At 51.5% G+C, this 20,726-nt stretch overlaps 1 pseudogene; it reads right to left on the reverse strand.

Moving 5' to 3' along the window:
• Nucleotides 1-8,595: 8,595 nt before the first annotated feature.
• Nucleotides 8,596-20,726, reverse strand: part of LOC101957810 (endothelin-converting enzyme 1-like) — a 38,059-nt pseudogene continuing 25,928 nt past the window's right edge.

Genomic DNA, 20,726 nt, shown 5'->3' on the forward strand with positions numbered 1-20,726 from the left:
TGTTGCCTAATGCAGACTGGAGAGCGGCCAGGGGGCTCTGCACTCACCAGGTGCTTTGAGCAGAGGAGCACCCCAAAGAGGAAACCCATGACCTCCACAAGAGGCTTTGCAGAGATCCAGGAAACCCAAGGGTCTTCCTCTTTGCTCAACCCTTTCAAGTCTCTCTCTGCAAGCTTTGGTTTTGACCGACCGCTAGACTCCTGCATCCAGCCACCACTCATTGATCCACTCTCAACCATGCAGACTGCCTCAAATAGTCATTTGCCTACACTCATAAAAATCAGTTTGTCTCCTTGTGTTTTAGAATTAAAATGTGGTCACTCCCTGGATCCTGAATTTGACCTTAATATAAACTACAATTTGGGACCATCTTGAGGATGCCGATCACTTGGTTCACAATTTACATTTGTTGGAAAAAAATCTGCAAGTTTGTGCATTCCCATTACCACTTAATGTGAGTGTTAAGTTCAGGTTTACTCCATTCTGTGTACCCTATTCACCCAAAGGGGAAAACCTCTCCCGTAATGGCGAAAATTTATTTTGAAGGTTACAGGGACTGTGATTTACCACTTCAACTGCATTTTTTCTGAAGCTTCTCTCTCCAACAAATCCATTCCAGTTAAAACAGCCATCAGCAGTTATGCAGTAAATGAGGGCAGAGGCAAGACCTGAACCCAGGACTTCTGAACCGAGGACTTCCGTCTCTAGAGCCCATGTGCTGATTCCCTAGAACATTTCAATTCTTTTTTCCTTTTGGAGACGTACTGAGGACTAAATCCTGGGGTGCTTTACCATTAAGCCACATCCCCAATCCTTTTTACTTTTATATTTTTGAGACAGGGGCTCACCAAGTTGCTGAGGCTAGCCTGGAACTTGCGATCCTCCTGCCTCAGCCTCCTGAGTGGCTGGGATTACAGGCGTGTGCCACATCAGACTAGAGCACTTCTAATAGTGAGAAGATGTGCTTCCTGCCGTGGAGAGGCCCATCTGTGTCCCATCTCACTCCTGATTAGTCAATGACATAACCTTCTGCTGGACAGCTATGTATAACCAAAGACAGATTGGCGCTGCCGTCCAGGCTCCTGCTGCCTCATGCCATCCCTGCGATCCTTCATTTTTCACAGAACCAGCAGCCAAGACCAGGCCCAGCCCGGCCCCAGGCACTGCCCAGTGTGTCCGTTCCCAAGCAGGTCCCAACAGAACGAACGGGCAGATGTTCACTACTGGGAAACACGAAAACAGCAGACAGATGTAGCTCCACTCGCAAGACCCTGGGGTTATTCCAGCCCCCCCAGTTTAAAAATAAATAAAAGCAGAAGAGAGCAAATGCCAAGGAGCTTGCATTGTTCAGCCTGGAAATGGAAACTAGGACCAGGGGTGTGGCCTAGGGGCAGAGTTCCCACCCAGCAGGTGTGAGGCCTTGGATTTGAGCCCCAGCCCTTCAAAAGGAAACCAACATTGGCACAGACAAATTAGAATAGAACCAGCAAATAGCAGAGGAGGGCTCTGGGCTGCAGGTTTAGCTCAGGTCCAGACCTGCCTAGCATGCAGGAGGGCGGGATCCATCTCCAGCACCTCCCCCTGCTGGCCCACAAGGTGGTGCAGGGTCTGAGTATTTCTAACCATTGGAAGTGAGTGGGGGAGGGAGGGACTGGCCTCCAATGATCAGCAATGAGCTTGCGTTCTGTAAGAGCACCCTTAGCCTTGGGTGGCAAGGCATCAGGGTCCCTGGGCCCAGAGTTAGAAGTCCACCTGGACTGGGGGCAGAGTCCTGGACTCTGCACTCGGGTCACCCAGATTGCTTTGAACCCTGGGCTTCTTCAGAGAAATTGACTACAGATGTGTTCTGGGGTGTTCCCAGCCTTGGAGAGGATGGAGAGTCAGGCTCCTGATGACCCGGTGACCCAGTGAGCTCCTAGCACGTGCCAAGTACTTTCCATACAGTTTTCAAATCTCCATGCCAGACTGGACCGACTGGTCATTCTTGGCTCAGAGACACTGGTGTTCACAAGAGAAGCCATGTGCCCAGTGAGACCCAGACTAAGAGCTCTGGGTGGGATGGGCAGGAAGATTTTCAGCGGTCCCCTGGTATCCACAGGATATTAATTTTTTTTTTCTTTTTTGGTACTGGGGATTGAACCCAGGGAGTCTCTACCACAGAGCCACACCCCTAGCCCTTTTGCTTTTATTGGGAGACTGGGTCTGCCTAATTGCTGAGGCTGTCCTTGAACTTGAGATACTCCTGTGTCGGCCTCCTGGGTCACTGGGATTACAGGCGTGTGCCACCACACTCAGCCCTCCCTTTATCTTTTAATTTTGAGCCTGATATAAGAGGTTGAGCCTGGTATAAGGGACTGAGCCGGGCACTTTACCACTGAGCTACAGCCCTGCTCCGAGGAATAGAATACGCAGGAGGATGTCACCCTGGGCCCTGGGGAGGAGCCTAACACACCTGGCAGGCTGGGCTTCCTGCCCCTTGGGAGCCACTGTCATGTAGGAAGCTCAGCCCTCCTGAGACCACCAGGCTGAGAAGGAGGCCCTGAAGGGCATCAGGCCACACACAGAAGAGGACCAGAGGGCGCTGAGGTACATACCAGCCACTCAGGAGGCTGAGGCAGGAGGAACACAGGTTGGAGGTCAGCCTTAGCAACTTAGCAAAACCCTGTCTCAAAAAATAAATAAATAAACAAGGACTGGGGAAGCAGCTCAGCCATAAAGCACCCCTGGGTTCACCTCATACCAAAAAGAGACCTCCTGAGGGGAGGTCCTACTCATGGGAGCAGAGACGTTGTTCCTGATGTGCCTCTCAAATTCCCGAGCCAGGAACACTGAGCAACGGTTCCAGATCTACATGGCCCAGCTCAGGTGTGTCCTACGGCCCTGGACAGCTGGAACATCCCAAGTCGTAATCTAAGCCAAAGTCCCATCTTGGCCTCAAAGAACTGGTGGGGCTGGGGCGGTGTCTAGGAGGTACAGATGCAGAGTGCTCACCCAGCCCTGCGAGGCCCTGGGCTTTGGTCCCAGTTCTACAAAAATCCATAAAACAAAACCAGGCGCCAGGTGGATCTTAACAACTGGATCCCACACTTCCTGCTGAGAAGCCTCCAATCCCTCTAGGTGTTTCCGTTACTCTTGGAACAAATCCGAGCCCTTTCCCATGGCCTCTGAGGCCTTGCAGAGAGACCTGTCACCTCTCAATGCACCGCCCAGGGACAAAAGTAGCTCCAGAATATGCCAGGCCTTTCTTGCCCGGGGCTCTTCTCCTTCCCGCCAGCCTTGCCTGGAGAGGGTGGGTCAATTACCAGGTTGAGATGACTTCCTAGGTCCACTAGAACCTCCTGCCTGACCCTGGGCTTTTCTTTTTTCTGTCCTAGTTCCTGAGCCGGTTATGACCACCTCTGGCCCCAGCTCTGGGAACACAGCAGGTGCCGAAATCCAGGTGCCTGGGCCTCAGCAGATGCTCACTGAGAGAATGCAGCTGCGCTGATAGGGACTCTCAGTGTGCTCCTGAGAGGCAGGGGCTGGTGTGGGTGGAGGGGAGACAAGGTAAAGGGTATTTCCAGGGCATCCGCTCAGCAAACTGGCTTAAGAAGATTATTAACAAATATAAGCTGGGGCCTGAAGCCAGAGAGCAGCTTTGACCACCAGCCCTCGGAAGGCCGATTTTTCATGTCTGAAGCCGCAGAGGGTGAAAGGAGATTTGGGAGCAAGAAATGGGGGTAAAAGCATGGATCCCTATCATCATGGCTGCCATCACCTAGAGTCTTTCAGTGTCAGGGTTCTTCCTACAGGGGCATTTCCCAGGCAACGCTGAGCCCCAGACAGCACCAGGGCCCTTTATCCTAAAAAAGCATCGTCTAAGGAACAGTGACATTTTAAAGAATGTTAGATAACAGTCAGGCATGGTGGTACATGCCTGTAATCCTAGAAACTGGGGAGGGTGAAGCAGGAGGATTGCAGGTTGGAGGCCGGCCTCAACACTTGAATTGAGCAAGACCACAGCAATGTGTTAAGACCTTGTTTAAAAATAAAAAATAAAAATGACTGGGGATAAAGCTCAGTGGTAAAGGGCCTCTGGGTTAAATCCTTCATACAAATAAAAGTGGGTCAGATAACAGTTTTCAGTGGTGGCTCTTTTGGACTAATTTATGCTCTAGGCCCTAACACACTAGACTGAAAATCAAAATGTAGTAACCCATACTATACTCAAACAAAAATTAAGCTGATATAGGATCTTTGTAGGAATCAGGATAGAAAGAAGACAAAACTTGAATTCCCAAAGAGTCCATTTCAATGGCATGACAAGTTTTTTTTTTTTTTTTTTTAAAGATGGACACAACACAATGCCTTTATTTATTTATTTATTTATTTTATGTGGTGCTGAGAATCGAACCCGGGTCCTGCTGGGTGCAAAGCGGGCGCTCTACCTCTGAGACACAATTCTAGCCCCACATGACAAGTTTTAATCCTTATCTTTTTTGTGCAATCAAAAATTTAATGAGAGGGATGTGGATGTTGCTTTGTGGAACAGTGCTTGCCTGGCATGCATGAAACCGTGGGTTCAATCCCTGCTTAAAAAAGAAAAATTACTAAAAAAATACTATTTTTTAAAAATGTGTACTGTAGATGGATCCCAGCAGTGCTTTACCACTGAGCCACATACCCAGCTCTTTTTATTTATAATTTATTTATTTATTTATTAAAATAAATGACACAGGCTTTGTGCCACCTGAGTCTTTTTTTTAATATTTATTTTTTAGTTTTTCAGCGGACACAACATCTTTGTTTGTATGTGGTGCTGAGGATCGAACCCGGGCCGCACCCATGCCAGGGGAGCGTGCTACCGCTTGAGCCACATCCCCAGCCCTCTTTTTATTTTTTATTTTGAGACAGGGTCTCACTAATTTTCCCAGGCTGGCCTTGAACCTGCTATCCTCCTGCCTCAGCCTCCCAAATTGCTGGGATTATAGGCTTGTGCCACTGTGCCAGACCAGCAAACTACTCTTTTTACTATTTTTTACTATTTACTTATTTTAACTAGATTAACTTCTTGCTTCATGAAGCTCCATAGGATGGAAGAAAACTAAGTCCAGTATTTAAAATATGTTTCACTTGATTCTAGATGTAAAAATAATTTAAAATTTAAAAGAATTTCTGAAAAATCAGTCTGTTTAGAATCATAAAAAATTGAACATATGTATATGGAACACATTTAAATGAGCATGTAAATAATTAAATTATTATTAAGTTTAATTTTTTTTTTCTTTTGGATACTAAGGATTGAGCTCAGGGGCACTCGACCACTGAGCCACATCCCCAGTCCTGTTTTGTATTTTATTAGAGACAGGGTCTTACTGAGTTGTTTAGTGCTAAATTGCTGAGGCTGGCTTTGAACTTGCGTTCTTCCAGAATGCTAGGCAAGCATTCTAGAACTGAGCCACACCCCGGGTCCACCTCCCTGTCTGTACCTGTGTTTTGGGGACTGTGATTGGCCCTCTCCCAGCCCATTTCTTGAGGAGAATTCCCATTTTAAGCTTCCCTCCTTTGTGAATGGTGGTCAGAGGATAGGGGAATTTTTTTTTTATTTCTCATTTATTTCTGGATATCTCTTTTTCTTTCTTTTTTTGGTGATTCTGGGGGTTGAATCCAGCACCTTCAGTATGCTAGGCAGGCGCTCTACCGCTGAGCTGCATCCCGTGCCCTGTGGTACCTTGGTTTATAAAAGAACGAAATTTCGGTATTGCCAAATGTGTTTATCTTCTTTATGTTTTTCTTTTTGTGGTTTTTAAAAGGTGGCTTTGCTGGTATGAGGTTGTGGCTCAGTGGTACAGCGCTTGCCTAGCTCATGTGAGGCTCTGGGTTCCATCCTCAGCACCACATGAAAGAAATAAAGAGGAACTGGGGTTGTGGCTCAGGGGTGGAGCACTCGCCTAGCATGTGCAAGGCCCGGGTTCAATTCTCAGCACCATATAAAAATAAAAAAATTAAAAATAAAGGTATTTTATTTAAAAAAAGAAAAAGAAATACAGGTATTGTGTGTCCAATTACAGTAACAATAAATGCTAAATAAAGGTGGCTTTGCTAATCCAAAGTTATAAACAGATTGTTATATTTTATCTAATACATTTATAATTTTAGTCTGTTTAGGTTTCTAATGCATAGAGAACTTACTGATGTACACAGTAGGAAGGAATTCCATCTAAATTCATTTTTTCTCAAATGAATCCCCCAACACCATTTATTAAATGGTTCATTTCTCCACTCACGAAGAGCTTCCTCTATCTTACACTAATTCCTATATATGTGCAGGGTTGTCTCTGGCTTCTGGTCTATTCCAGTTTGGTACCTGTTCCTAACCTACAGCAGCTCTCATTTACCATTGCTTTATAAATATTTACATATGGAATATAGCTCCTTTGTTGTTTCAAATTTTTTTTTTCAGAATTGTCCTGATTGTGCTTTTTCCCTTTCATGTGAAGCAGCTCGTCAAATTCTATGCAAAATGATCTTGGGGTTTTGGCTGAGAGTACGCTGAAATCACACATTAATTTTGGGAGAGCTGGCATTGAATATTACATTGGAATTTTCTGCCCACCGGCAGGGTGCTCAAGGGTATTCTCTGACGGTCTTTGGTAAAGTTTGTCAGTTTTCTCTTCTGAGGTTTTCCAAGTTCTGGTTGGGCTCTTCAGTGGACCAAACTCTTTACAAGTTTAAAGTCTGTCCTAACCCCCTGCTCCCACACCCTTTCAGAGGCCTCTGCAGGCCCTTCTGCTTACACAATTGTTACAGATTGCTTACTTTTTCCAGCTGTTCCCAAGTTACATCCTGTATGTTTCCACATGTGTCGGGTGAAGTCTGAAGGGCCAGGCTGGGGTTTCAAGTCCTGCTTGGGGGGGAGAACAAGGTTGGGCGAGGATCTAGGAAGATGGGAACGGCAAGGGGCGCTGGGACCCCAGCCGGGGGAGGAAGGAGCCTGTCCTTAGTCCCTGGGAGGTGGCCTGTCTGGAGGGAGGGCATCTGAAGGCCCAGGGCTGGGGGAAGGGTGGCTAAAAGCTCCCTTCTTGGGAAAAGGGTGGGCAGCAGCCAGCTCCTCCATCCTGTGCCTTCATGTGTGTGTGTGTGTGTGTGTGTGTGTGTGTGTGTGTGTGTGTGTACGCGCATGCGTGTTCTGCACACGTGGCATCCCTGGGGCATTCTGTTTCTAGCGGCTTCTCATGTTTTCCAAGAGAGTGGCCTGGGCTCAGAACCCAACTCAGCCACTTCCTGCCCTGCAACCCAGTGTCCCCAAATGACACCTCCTCTGAGCATCAGGGCTGAGAAATTCTCTGTCCCACAGACTGTGAGCTCCAGGGGAGGTGGGTGAGAACTCTTGCACATGGCTGCACTCCAATAGGCACGTGACTCATGGCAGGTCTAAACAGAATTCATGCATCCATCCTGCTGGGGAGGGGTGTGCCCTCTGTGCAGAGAACATTCCAGCCTGAAGGATAAAAGGGACCCAGAGCCTCAGTGGGAAAGGGCTTGGCCTGTTTGGGCTCCAGAAAGAAGCTGGAGGCCTGGGGTGTGGCTCAGTGGGGCGCTTGCAGCCTGAGGCCTGGTTAATCCGGCACTGCCCCAGACAAAACAAACAGGACACAACAGGGTCAAACACAAGAGGTAGGAGCCAGTGACAGAGAGGGACCTGCTCTTTTAACAGGCTGCTCTCCTTAGGACAAGAGGAGGAGGGGAGGGGGCTCTCCCAGCTGCCCCGGAGAGAGACACTGGGGCCTATGGGCCTCGCAGGCCCCTTCGCACCTCATGGGGACAATCTGAGCTCAAAGCATATCACTCTCTCTGGCATCCTCACTGTCGCCCATACCTGACGGTTACAAAGACAGAAGAAGAGAGTACATTGTAGGTCTTATAGCCAGAGAAACAGAGAAATGACCTACTCCTTTTAAAGACAGGTAGAGTCAGGCTGGGCTTGGTGACCCACACCCGTAACCCCAGAGACTTGGGGGGCCAACACCTCAATTGTCGTGTAGGCCACCGTGTTTGTGGTACCTAGTTACAACAGTCCTAGTAAACTAATACCCTCTGGAAGGAGAGGAAAGCCTGTGTGAGCCCCCCTCCATGCAGACCTGAAGCTTCCTAGAGGAGGTGATGGTGAATGGGGCACTGAAGGATGGTAGGAGTTCACCAGGTGGGGAAGTCAGAACATTCCAGGCAGCAGGAAGAACACATGTAAAAGCCAGCGGAGGCTGTTTTTTGGACCTCTTTGAATTTCCTGCCTGCCTTGCCCAAGCATCTGAGATCCAGAAACTCTTTTGCTCTGAGATAATGAAAAGATGACGTTGACCAGGGAGCCCCTTGGGCCCAGGCCATGAGATGCATCATTCTCACGGGTAGGGGGTGCATACAAGCCTGCCCATGAAGCCCGGCTGGCTGTGGGGGTGCCGGCTAGGTGGGTGCAGGCAGGAGGAAGCTCCAGCTGTTCCTCAGGGTCCAAAGCCTCTTCCTAGTGAGGCTAGGGTGGGCCGCTCTGGGCTGGCTGGGGCTTTCTTGTGGTTCCAAAGGATGCACAGCATCCTGGAAGGACACTCAGACACAAGTGGCTCTCGATACAAGTACTTTATTTTAATTACAATAGTGCCACACAAAACTACAGTAGCACGAAACATAATACAAAAAATAGATTCCCACCTCCAAACCCCACACCCATGTGCCCACAGAGAAGCAAGCCCGAGGCTCCCCTGGTCTTGGGAGTGCAGCTGCCCATCTCCCCTTGGCCTTGACACTGTGGAGGGGCAATGGGAGTGGGGACGCTGCCTCTGCGTGGGCCTGGACTTCTCCCCCTGCCCCGCACATTTTGACGGGGAGTGCCATCTCCATTCCCTCTGGCTAGACTCCAGCCCAAGACACTTGTGTCTGGCTGGTAGTAGTGACAGTTTCCTGGACCACCCTTCCTTGGGGAAGGCAGGAGGGTGGGGCGGCGGAGGCAAAGGGAGGCGCAGGGACGGAAAAGGCTCACCTCCCAGGTGGCTGGCTCTAGCTCCTTCCCTGGTTCCTTCTTTTCTTTCTTCCAAAGAGCTCCCAGGCCTTGAACTTGTTTGTGAGGAACAGGGGCCTCACCTGGAGCCCACTCACAAGCCTCCTGCTGACCCGAGCTGTCTGTGCCTCTTGGACAAGGCTTCCTCGGTAAGGGGCGCGCCATGGGGCAGGGCCTGGTCTCTCCACAGGAGCTGCTGTGCGGCTGCAGTTGGGTCCACCTACCTGGTGAAGCCTGAGCATCCGCTGTTGGAAGGAGCTGTGGCCTCTAGGAAGGGGTGACCTTCTTGGTCTCTTGACTTCATGGGCCAGACTGCGCTGAGGAACCCTTCCCTTAGCCTCCTGTCTAAGGAGGGGAGCCTGTCCAGCTGCAGGGGCCGTCCTGATCTAAACCAGGGGGCCTTGATGGCTGGAGCGCAGGGTGAGGGCAGCAGCATCTACCTTCTACTACCCAGGGCCACAGTCCTGCAGGCCAGAGCTCCTGGGGGCTGAGGGGTGGCCCTGTGAGCATCAGGAGTGGGAGTATGGCCTTGGGTTCTAATCAGGACACTTGGGGGCTCCACTGAGGAGGCCAGGAGCCGCTGGGGCAGGGGTCATCTCCTCAGCACGGCCCAGGCCGCAGCCTCAGATAAGGCACTAGAGAACTGGTCTGGAAGCTGACCAGGCTGGGGGCTGAGGACGGAGCTCAGGGGAGGATCTGGACCCTTCTGGAGACAAGAACGGCAGTCTCTTTCCTCCTTCCCTTGGGGGAGAGGGATCCTGCAAGGCAGAGCCCAGAATGGCTGGGTTGGGGGGTTGCTACAGAGAAGCAACACGTCCCACGGGGTGACCCGAAGAGGAAGGGCCAAAAGAGAAGGTCTATGGGCAGCTGCGTGCATCTGGTGCTGGAGGGCCCTGTGCTCCAGATTCAGGGCGCTTGGGTGCCCTCAGACTATGCTGGGGACCCTGACCTGGCTTCATCTGCCATAGCCATGAGTCCCTGCTGTGAATGTGGGGCTGAGATCTTCCTTGTTGGGGTTTCCATGGTTGAACTCTGGGGGCAGGGGCAGCAAGCTGAGAGCAGCTGGCCCTGAACTGGGCCTCTGCCTGGCTCCCACATTTCCTGTCTGTGGGTGGCCATGCAGTAGTCACCACAGTCAGAGGATTTGTTTAGTGGCCTGGGGCAGGTGTGTATGTGTCCCTGCCTCAGCCCAGCCTTGCAGTGAGGGGGTAAATCAGTGAGGCTTTCTTGTCCACAAGTTATTTAGGAAAAAAAAAAGAAAACATAATAAATATAACAATCCTTCATGCAAAAAAAAGTGTTTTAAATGCATTTTTCCCTGAAGATTTCCAGTGTATTCCACAATGTTTAAAAAATAGTTCCCCCAAAAAATATATCTTAAAGCATTTGACACAGTGGTAATTGTGGTCTATGTGGTGCTGGATGTGGGCGAGGGGGCTGTGTCCCCTGGCCCTTGTCACTGTGGGGACCAGGCCTGGTGAGCCACCAGCCCGATACCCAAATGCCCGCTGGAGCTGGTGCACGCTGGGATGCCGGTCTGCACAGGGGAGCAACTCGGGTATGTGAAGGACCCCCACCTGGCCCAGTGCCGGCTGCAAACCCTCCAGTTCGGGGAAGGGTCCCTGGGCGGCCAAGGGGCTGGAAGGAGGGGCGGACTCGGCAGCCTCCCCTCGGGGCTCGTCCTCAGCCCCTTTCTCTCCTCTGTCTTGGCTCTCTGTGCTCTGCCCTTTACCAGACTTCACATTTGTGACGAGGGTTCATGGGTGACCCAAGGGGGCAGTGGAAGTGTTCTGAGAACTCTTTGGAATTGGAGAGGGAGCTGATGACCCTGAAGCGGGAGGGGCTGTGGGGGTCGGTGATGAGGCCTTCGTGGGAGCTCTCGGGCATACGGACAGAGCACCAGACCTTTGAGGGAACAAGGGGGAGAAGCTGGGGTCACTGTACAGGGGTGGAATGAGCCCTCGCCTGGTGCTCACACCCCAAGAAGTCAGGAAGGCCCGTGGGTGGGTTGGAGGGGAGGCTGGTGTGCGCCCGTGCCCCTCTCTGACGCAGGTGTCACCGAGCTGTGTCTCTTCAGCCAGAGCCGGGTCTCTGTCTGATGCCAACGTACCAGGCTGGGATTCTGCCCAAACTCTACTTTACAAATCTTGGATTTAGTCCAGATCTCCTCTTTCCTGGGCAGGACACTCTCTCGAGAAGCAGCTCTGGGAATCAACTGAAGGCCAACTCAAGTGCCGACCTGATGGGTCTTGATTTCTTTCTCCCCCGGTTCTGGGGACCGAACCCAGGATTGCTCTCTCACTGAGCTACATCCCAACCCTTTTCATTTTCTATTTTGAGATAGGGTCTTGCCAAGTTGCTGAGGCTGACCTCGAACTTGTGATCCTCCTGTCTCAGCTTCCCAAGGAGCTGGGATTATAGGCATGCATTACCGTGTCTGGCTATGTTAAGAAGTTTCTAGAACCCCAGAACCAGGAGGGGCCTACTCCACCACATACAGGATACTAGTATTTTTTCTTTGCCCTTCCTTGAATCTCTCTAATGACAGGAAGCTCACCTCCTCACAGGGTAATGACCTGAAGATGGTCTGATGAGTCAGGGAGCTGGTGATCGGAGGGGACCTATACCTGTTCCCCTAATGAACTCACCTGTGCAAACCCCAGGAAGAAGAGCTGGTCATTGGTAAGACCCAGCATGGGCAAGGTCTGCTCCTCCCCATTCTTCTTTACCCAATTCTGGTAAGCCTGGGAGGAGAGAAGGCCAAAGGTTGAGGGCAGCCAAGACACAGGGGCGAGGGGCTAGTGTGCAGGCCGGGGCTGGTTTCTGGGGTCTGGGCCTCGGCTCAGCCTGGAGGATCCCTCCTCTTTCTCTGCTCCCTCCCTAAGGGGGAGTACAATTGACCCCAAGGCCTAAAACGCCATACAATGCTGATGGCTCTCCAATGTGCACTTTGGCACCAGCCTCTTCCCTGATCTGGATATTCAACTGCCTTAGCAGGACACCCAAGGTCACATCCAACTCAGCATGGCAAAGAAGGAATAAGTCACACACACACGTACCCTCACCAGACCTGCCACCATACGATGGCACCACCACCCTCCTAGTTACTCAGGCTCAAAACCCAGAGTGCCCCCCAACTCTTCCAGCCAAGTCAAACACCCCAAATCTGACCCTCCTCACCCTTCCCCCTGTTCCACAGGGCCTCTTGCCTGGTTAACTACACAACAGCTTCCAAAGGGTCGCCCTGACTCAGAGGAACCAAGGACACAAGCCTGGTCCCCTCCTCATGTGGCAAACCATCTAGGGTGAGTGTTGGCAGACCTCCTCTGTGAGGGCCGGAGTAGATGTTTCAGCTTTGGGGCTACCAGTCCCTGTTGAACTATCCTCCTCTGCGTTCAGAGTGCAAAAGTAGCCACAGGCAACCTGTGGACACAGTGTGGCCAGGTCCCCCAAACCTACAGGGACAGGCTGGGGCTGGATTTGCCCATGGGCTGCGGGCTTGCAGACCTGCCTTAAAGAAGGATTTATATCATGTCTCCTGTTTGACCCTGTAGTGGCTCCCACTGTCACCAGAATAGAACCAAGCTTCTTTCTCAGTGACAGAGGCCCTTGCTTTCTACTCCTTCCACCACCCCCTGCCCCTGGCCCTTTTTCCTTGGTGAGTTGCCAGGCTGCCTCTTGGGCTGGGACCTGTATGAGAGTCACTTGCTTTCACCTCTGGCTACCTGAGGGTGCAGGTCAGGGGCTCAGAGCCAAGCCAATGAGCTCAGATGGTAGCCACTTACTCTAGACTAGGATCAGAACCCAGAACTGGCTCTGTGCTCAGTGCCCAACTGGACTCTGCTGCCCTACCTGGCAGTGGGTTCCCCCTCAAAGGTAAGAAGGGGCCAGTTCTGCAGGTGGACCCCACCCTGGCTCTCTCCCGGGTCTCTCAGGCAGGTGGTCTCCGAGCAGAAGGCCTTGGGCACCCGCCTCAGGCTCTGCATCCACAGTCATTGCTCTCGTCCTCCCCACCCCCACCGACAGATGAGGAAACTGAGGCACATCACTCCTGCAGTTTGCCAGGCATCTCTACGCTGACCTACTGATGAGGCATCTGGACAGATGTGGACCTGGACAGATGCACAGGGGGAGCAGACCCACCCGATAGGCCCCCTTCAGGCCCCCGTTGTCTGCGATGTTCTCCCCAAGGGTGTGGCGGCCGTTCATGGGCTCCCCATTCACGCTGTAGCTGCTATACTGCTCCACCATGCACTCCGTCTACTGCTTGAAGGCCTCCACCGAGGAGTTCTTCCACCAGGGCCGGAGGTTCCCGTCCTTGTCATACTCCCGCCCTGTGGTCAGAGTGCAGGAGTGGCACCGTGGGACCTGTCCCTGCTATCGCTCTTCTTCCCTCCCAGTGACAAGTGGGTTCCTCTGTCTGACCCCCACCCTCCAGCCTGCACAGGGACAGGATGCCCATCAGCTGGCCAGAGGACGGGCCAGACCGAGTGGGAGAGGGTGGGGGAAAGTGGCCAGGCAGGCGGCCGAGTGGCTGTGCAAAGGCTTGAGGCGCGGGGTGGATCTCCACTGGCCAAGGGCCTCGGATCCCAAGGAATGGAGGCCAGCAAGGGGCCAGTGGAGTTGACAGAATCAGAAGCACATGACAGGCCTGGTCTCCAGGGTCTCTGCCACTTCCTTCTTGTCCCCAAGAGGGGGCAGTTGAGGAAGACCCTGGACATTAGCTGCTGAGGAGGGTGTGACTTCCACATCTCTGATTCCCACTTTCCACCGAGCACCCAGCACCCTGCAGAAGGTGCTTGCTATAGTCTTCACACGATCCTCTCCACCCCCACCTGGATCTGTTGCACCCATTTTGCAGATAAGGAGGCTTGGAGAATGATGTAACTTGCCGAGTTGAGAGCATTTGGCAAGCGGCTGAGCCAGGGTTTAGACTCTGGTCCTTCTCTCCAAAGCTAAGTCCCAGGGAGCAGAGGCAGTGGGGCTAAGAAGCTGATGGGCTCTGTCTGGAGGGACCCCAAGGAACCTGTATGTTGATTATCAAAAGCGTGAGTCAGCTCATGGCCCACAACGACACCAATGCCACCAAAGTTTAAGGCCCTGGAGGGAGAAACGCAAAGTGAGAACAAGGCCTCTGGCTCCTGCCCTGTCATGTGGCCCTCACTTCTTGGGCCTGAGATGTAGCAGAGTCTCTCGGGGCTCTGTGGGACACAGCCCTGGAGACAGTGAGAGGCTGGGCAGTCTAAGGGAGCCAGCTGTGCCCTGTGGGTGACATGCACGTGCTGGACACTCTAGAGGATCACTGTCCCCTCCCACAGACTAGCAGTTAAGCTTTAAAGCAAACGGAGCCTGGGAATGGGCCAGCATCTCTTCCCAAGCTCCACACGGTCATCCCAGGAGTCCAGCTTCTAAGACAGTGCCCTCACCCGCCAACTCCTTGGCTGTGACTGCTCTAAGCCACCGTCACAGCAGTATTTCCCACATGGGGCTCTTGACTGCACAACTGTGCCATGTTCCCTGGTTGCAGGAGCTTTCGGCCCCAGAGACCCCTGGAGGGAAAGCAGGGGACGGGGGATGCTGCGCTCTGCACCCACGACGCTGCAATTCTAGGCCACCTTGCCACCGGGGCGCAGATGGCTCAGTAAGATGGCTGTCAGGGTCAGCTGCAGACACAGGGCTGGCTAAGGGGCGGGGAACCCATCGGGGCACCAGTACCAGAGATGGCCTACTTGGGCGAGGAGCGGGTGTAGAAGGGCGCCTGCAGGATCCCAACCGGAAACACGATCTCATTCTTGGTAGGCAAGTAGTAAGCATTCACCATGGGCGGGGTCATGCTCCACCTGCAAGCAACAGGTGCGAGAGAGCCCAGGAGGTGGGCGGAGTGGAACTCCAGTGGGTTCTCCTTGACCCCGGGCCCAAGTCAGCACAAGGACATCGGGCAGCACTGTTTCTGAGGGGGAAACTAGAAAACACCTGAATGTCTATAATCAGAGATGTCACCTCAGAGGGTGCCACACCAAGGCGCTCACAGACAGCAAGAGGGACCATCAGATATTGAACTGAGGTTATTTTTGAGGCTTGAAATGTGTCTAGAAACTGTTCTAAGGTGTGGTCTGTGGACAGTCCCCAAGATCCTCTGGTTTATGATGTCAAAACTATCTTCATTATAACATTGAGACACTTTGCCTCTGCCACGTGTTGAGATGTGTATCATGGTACAAAAGCAACTGTGGATGACACTGCTGCCACCTAGGCAGGGAGCCAGGCAAGTCCTAGCGGCCACCTCTCCTTCCCCAGAAGGTGCTCCAACCAAAACAAACCAGCCAGTCATTTTCATTGACAACACCCAGGAAAAAGTAGCCTAACTATTAATTCCATTAAATCTCGGCCCCCAAGTACCAGTCTTTAATATCCCTTGTGACCAATGGGGAAATACCCACGTGGTGCTTCAGGCCTCTCTCATCCTCTTTGGATGACTGACCAGCCATGGAATTTTGGACTTGGGCAACTAGGCAGACATGTTCTTGAAAATGAAAAGGGAAGCTTAGCACCTCAGGGGAAAAATTCACATTTTGTCATTTATTACCAATGATAAAAATCTGAGGTTTCAAAAAAACTAAAGTTTTAAAGAAAAATTATAATTTTGGAAAACTTGTATTGACCATCATGAATTTGATAGTACTTTAAGACTTTTCTCAGGAGGTCAACTATGATGTTAACTAATGTGAAAAAAAAATTTTGGCTGCAGCATATGAGAGTGAAAAATCTGTAAATCTTAGTGGAACCACAATTTTTTTTTCTTTTCTGTTTTTTTTCATACTGGGGACTGAACCCAGGGTGTGTAACCACTGAGCCACATCCTCAGCCATTTTTAATATAGTATTTAGAGACAGGATCTTGCTGAGTTGCTTAGGGCCTTGCTAAGTTGCTGAGGCTGGCTTTGAACTCATGATCCCTCTGACTCAGCCTCCTTAGCTGCTATGATTGCAGGCGTGTGCTACCATGCCTGGCAAAACGCTATTTTCCAAAGGACCAATGCATGAGGCCATAATTATGTAAAAAATCCAAAAAGTGCAAGACAGATCAATGATTTTAGTGTACAGGGTATGAAAAGTTCATGGATAAGTTTTCAGATTTTTATATTGTATTTTTTTGTGGGGGGGCAAGGAGGCTAATGGGGATTGAACTCAGGGCACATGACCACTGAGCCTCAGCCCAGCTCTATATTGTATTGTATTTAGAGACAGGGTCTCACTGAGTTGCTTAGTACCTCACTTTTGCTGAGGCTGGCTTTGAACTTTTGCCCATGCCTCCTGAGCCACTGGGATTACAGGTGTGCACCACCACGACTGGTTCAGATTTTCCACACTGCATTAATCTTTCCTTCCTTGGGGACTGAACCCAGGGGTGCTCTATCACTGGGCTTCATCCCTTGCCCTTATTTTTTACTTTGCTAAATTGCCTAGGCTGGCAATTCAGGCCTTCTGCCTCAGCCACCTGCGTAGCTTGGGTTGTAGATGAATACTGCTGTGTCTGGCTAGAAGACAAGTTTAAGTGAAAAATTTTAATCTAAAATTTAAAAAGCCAGGTAAATTGGCAGTAGTGTCTGTGCCATATTCTGAAGGCGAAGGCCCACCTACCTTCTTGTTTGTTAGGGGGACCCTGGTTGACAATGGAAAACTTGGAGGAAAAGGATGTTTGAACCTCCATTGCCCACAAGAGGGCGCCAGAGGCAAAGAGGACTCGTTCTGACTTTTGGTAAGATTTATCCTGTTTCAGGAGTGGAGGGACTAGTACCCGGCTGACTACATCTAACTTTCCTGGGGAGACCATTTTAAAAAGAAGCGTCTTTCTCCAGATTATTCTGACTTAAGATCTGGGGTAGAAGTTAGGCTATGGCCAGGTGCAGTGGTGCCTAAGTGTAATCCAGCAATTTGGGAGGTAGAGGCAGGAGGATCACATGTTCAAGGCCAACTTCAGCAACCTAGTGAGGCTCTCAGCAACTTAGTCAAACCCTGTCTCAAGATAAAAAATAAAACAGGGCTGGGAATTTAGCCCAGTGATGAAGCCCTCCTGGGTTCAATCCCCAGGAACTCCCTACCCCCGCTGCAAAAGCCCCCACAACCAAACACCACCATAACAACAACAACAAAAAAAAACATCAGGAGGCAACCCCCACACCCACACCCACATTTTTGGCAGTGCTGGGGAGGGAACCCAGGGTCTCAAGTACTAGGCTGTACTCTACCACTGAGCTACACCCTCATCCTAGGAGAATATTTTTGAAACTGCTCCCTAAGGGACACTGATGCACAGTGGGATTTGCAGTGTGTTCATGTGCTTGGTTATCAGCGCCCATCTAGAACCTTCCCCAGCTCTCAGGGAGACAGTGGGAGAAACCACCGCTCCTGTTTGTGAGGAGTTATGGGACATTCACCCATGCGGAGGGCCTCCTCTCAGGGCCTGGCTCTCCCCAGTTCCCACACTGGATTGCTTCAATGACCCCAGAATCAGTTCCCTTCCCTTCTACTTCGAAGATAATGAAATGAAGGCTCTGAATGCGGAGGCCATGAAGCTGGGATGTGGTGCCAGGCCTTCACTCTGCCAACAGGCTGGGCACTGCGGCACAGACTGGGGCCAGGATGGGCTCTACTCTGGCTTTTTTTGCAGAGGGTTCTGGGGATTGAACTCAGAGGCACTCGACCACTGGGCCACATCCCCAGTCCTCTTTTGTATTTTATTTAGAAACAGGGTCTCACTGAGTTGCTTAGCGCCTCTCCGTTGCTGAGGCTGGCTTTGAACTTGCGATCCCCTTGCCTCAGCCTCTAGAGCTGCTAGGATTACAGACATGTGCCACCACACCCAGCGGCTTTTGGTTTCTTAATTTGAAAAGAGGGCCTCTGTGACAGTCACACCTGGCACCTGACAGTGGGTGGAGAAGGCAAGCTCAGCAGGGTGCATCCCTATGGTGGGGAACCAAGGCCTTCCTGGCTGGGCCTGGGGGACTCACTGGTCTCTGTTGGGGGCTTTCCTGAGCTGGTCAGCGGTGACCCTCCATGAGAAGTTGAAAAATCGCATGGCGTTCTCGAAGTAGAGGTCTGGAACTGCCGTGTACTGAAGAAAGAAGCAGAGACACAGGTTGGGAGCATGCCCAGAGGAAACTCAGAAACTCAGACCCCTCAGAGGTGAAGGGATGGGTCGGCAGGCCCAGGGCCAGAGTGTGGGCTCGGAGCTGCAGGCTCCGCCCCTCTGGAGGCCTCTAACCTGCTGGGCCCAGCAACAACTGTCTCCTTCAGGCGCCTGACAGTGTCACAGTGCTGCAGCATGCCCCAGCAGTGGTTCCCTTGGGCAAGAAGTATCTCCATCACTGTCCTACAGGACTGTGACGATGGGTGTGTTCTCTGTGTGTTCTATACCCACCCTGGCCAATATGGTAGACTCTGGTGACAGGTGGCTACCGAGCATCTCAAATGTGCTAGTGTAATTAAATTTTAATTAACTTAAGTTTTGATGAATTAAATAGACCCCATGGCTGGTAGCTAACAAATTGGACAGCACAGATTTAATGAACCACGCTGGAATCTAGCTCTGAAATGTCAGGGGACAGGTGTTATCACACCCCTATCCCTGGGAAAGGCCTCTCAGCTCCTGACAGGTACAAAGCCCTCCCCCAGGTCCACTTCAGATATTTACGGTGTACCCAAGGGCTTCGATAAAACACTGGGCCCTCAGAGGTAGGCCCCTGTGCTGTGGGCCCTGCCTGAGCTATCTCCAGGAGACTCTGGGTCTCGCACCATGATGACCGTGGGGTGTCTGAAATTATTCTCAAGAAACATGGCTGTGGAATGAGTCTCCTATTCTCAGAAGTAATTTTAATAGTCTTAGGTTTTAAATAGAACTATGATGAGAGGTTATTATAATTTCAAAAATGCCTGAATTTCAGAAATTTCACTCATGAGAAGATAGGAAACTATCATTTGGGGCAAAATCACAACCCACTTAAAGGGGTGATGTGCCGAAGGTTCTGGCAGCAGGGAGGCAGCAATCCCCCTCTGCTTCAGTGGAGTGTCACCGTGCATTTGGGATGGCTGCCTCCTCGTTCCCATCCCCATCTCAAGGTCAAAATTTGAGGTCCAAGTTTTCTCTGAGGAGGTTGGGGTACAACCCTGAAGACAGGTGGCCGCTCTGGAGCAGGAATGGGGGTATGAGGGGCTTCACATTTCTACCCACCTCGTGGTGTTTTAGGGCCATGATGCTGGCCAGCTGACCCCAGCCCTATGGGCTCTGGGCTCAGTCAGGGTCAGGTGGTGCTGCACCTTTTAGGATCTGCTTCCCCAAGACCTTTTTTTAAAAAAAATTTTTTTTAGTTGTAGATGGACATAATATCTTTATTTATTTATTTATTTATTTAGTTATTTATTTATTTATTTAATGTGGTTCTGAGGCTCGAACCCAGGCAAGCACTCTGCCACTGAGCCAACCCCAGCCCCCCTGCCCCCCCGTTTTATGTAGTGCTTGGGTTGAACCAGTTGGAGTCATGATGCGAGGCCAGCGTTCTCCCACTGAGCTAATCCCCTGATGGCTGTCATGATGCCAGGTCAGCCTCCCTGCCTCCAGAAGCCCTGGGCGTCCCGCCCACCTTGGCCCCTCCCCAAGTGGGCACTTGGGATGGCAGGGCGTAAGCCACTCACGTCGCTGAACACTTTGTCCAGTTCCTTGGGGTCCATAATGAAGTTGGGGTAGCCTATCATGTTGTAGATGGCGTCTGCCTAGATGGGAGGGACACAGAACTGAGCACCTGCGATGCTGGCCTGCTGGCCCCAGCTCTGTGGGCTCTGGGCTCAGGGTCAGGTCAAGGGGCGGGGGATCAGGCACCTCCCCACTTAGGACTTTCACATCTCTTTTTGGAAACATTCTCTCCTTGCCTAACTTATCTTTTAACAAAAAATATTTATTTTTTTTTAGGTGGACACAATATCTTTTTTTTTTTACTTTTATGTGGTGCTGAGGATCAAACCCAGTGCCTCACAAAGGTGAGGCGAGTGCTCTACCGCTGAGCCACCACCCCAGCCCCCAGTTAATCTTTTGGGTTTCTGATTAAATGTTGCTTCCCCAAGGGAAGCTGCTATGGTCCAAATGTGTCCCCAAAATTCAAGGGTTGGAACCTTTGGCAGGTGATGAGGTTCTGAGGCTCCATCCCCCACCGCTGGGGAACTGGGAGCTGTGGAGGGAGCGGGCACCACAGTGGCTTGGTCCACCTCTCTTGCGCGTGCTCTTCTGCCTGTCCACCTTCAGCCAAGAGATGTGTGACACTGGGCTTCAGGCTGTCCCCCAGGCCTGCTAGACTGGTCACAAGGCAGGACAGCATCCATGCGTGCCCAGGGGACAGGCTGGCCTCTCCTAGCCCTGCTCTCTCTCTGCTGCTCTTACCCGGTGCAGGAAGCCTGGGTGCCCAAGCTCCTGGGCGGCCTTACCTTCTCCTTGGCTGACTTCTGGGTGTCCTCATCCATCCACTTCAGCATGCTCAGGCTCTCCTCAAAGGCCTTCTTGATCTCCAGGATTATCTCGCTGGCCTGAGGAGACAGATGTTGCACCCTCAGCTCTGGGCACTGGCCCCCTAGATGCAACCAGTGCCCCAGGCAGGATGACACTGGACCCAAGGTCAAACTGAGGTGGGCTCAAGGCCTCGGGTTCTGCA

The sequence above is a fragment of the Ictidomys tridecemlineatus genome, unplaced genomic scaffold, assembly GCF_052094955.1.
Source record: "Ictidomys tridecemlineatus isolate mIctTri1 unplaced genomic scaffold, mIctTri1.hap1 Scaffold_187, whole genome shotgun sequence".
NCBI lineage: Eukaryota > Metazoa > Chordata > Mammalia > Rodentia > Sciuridae > Ictidomys > Ictidomys tridecemlineatus.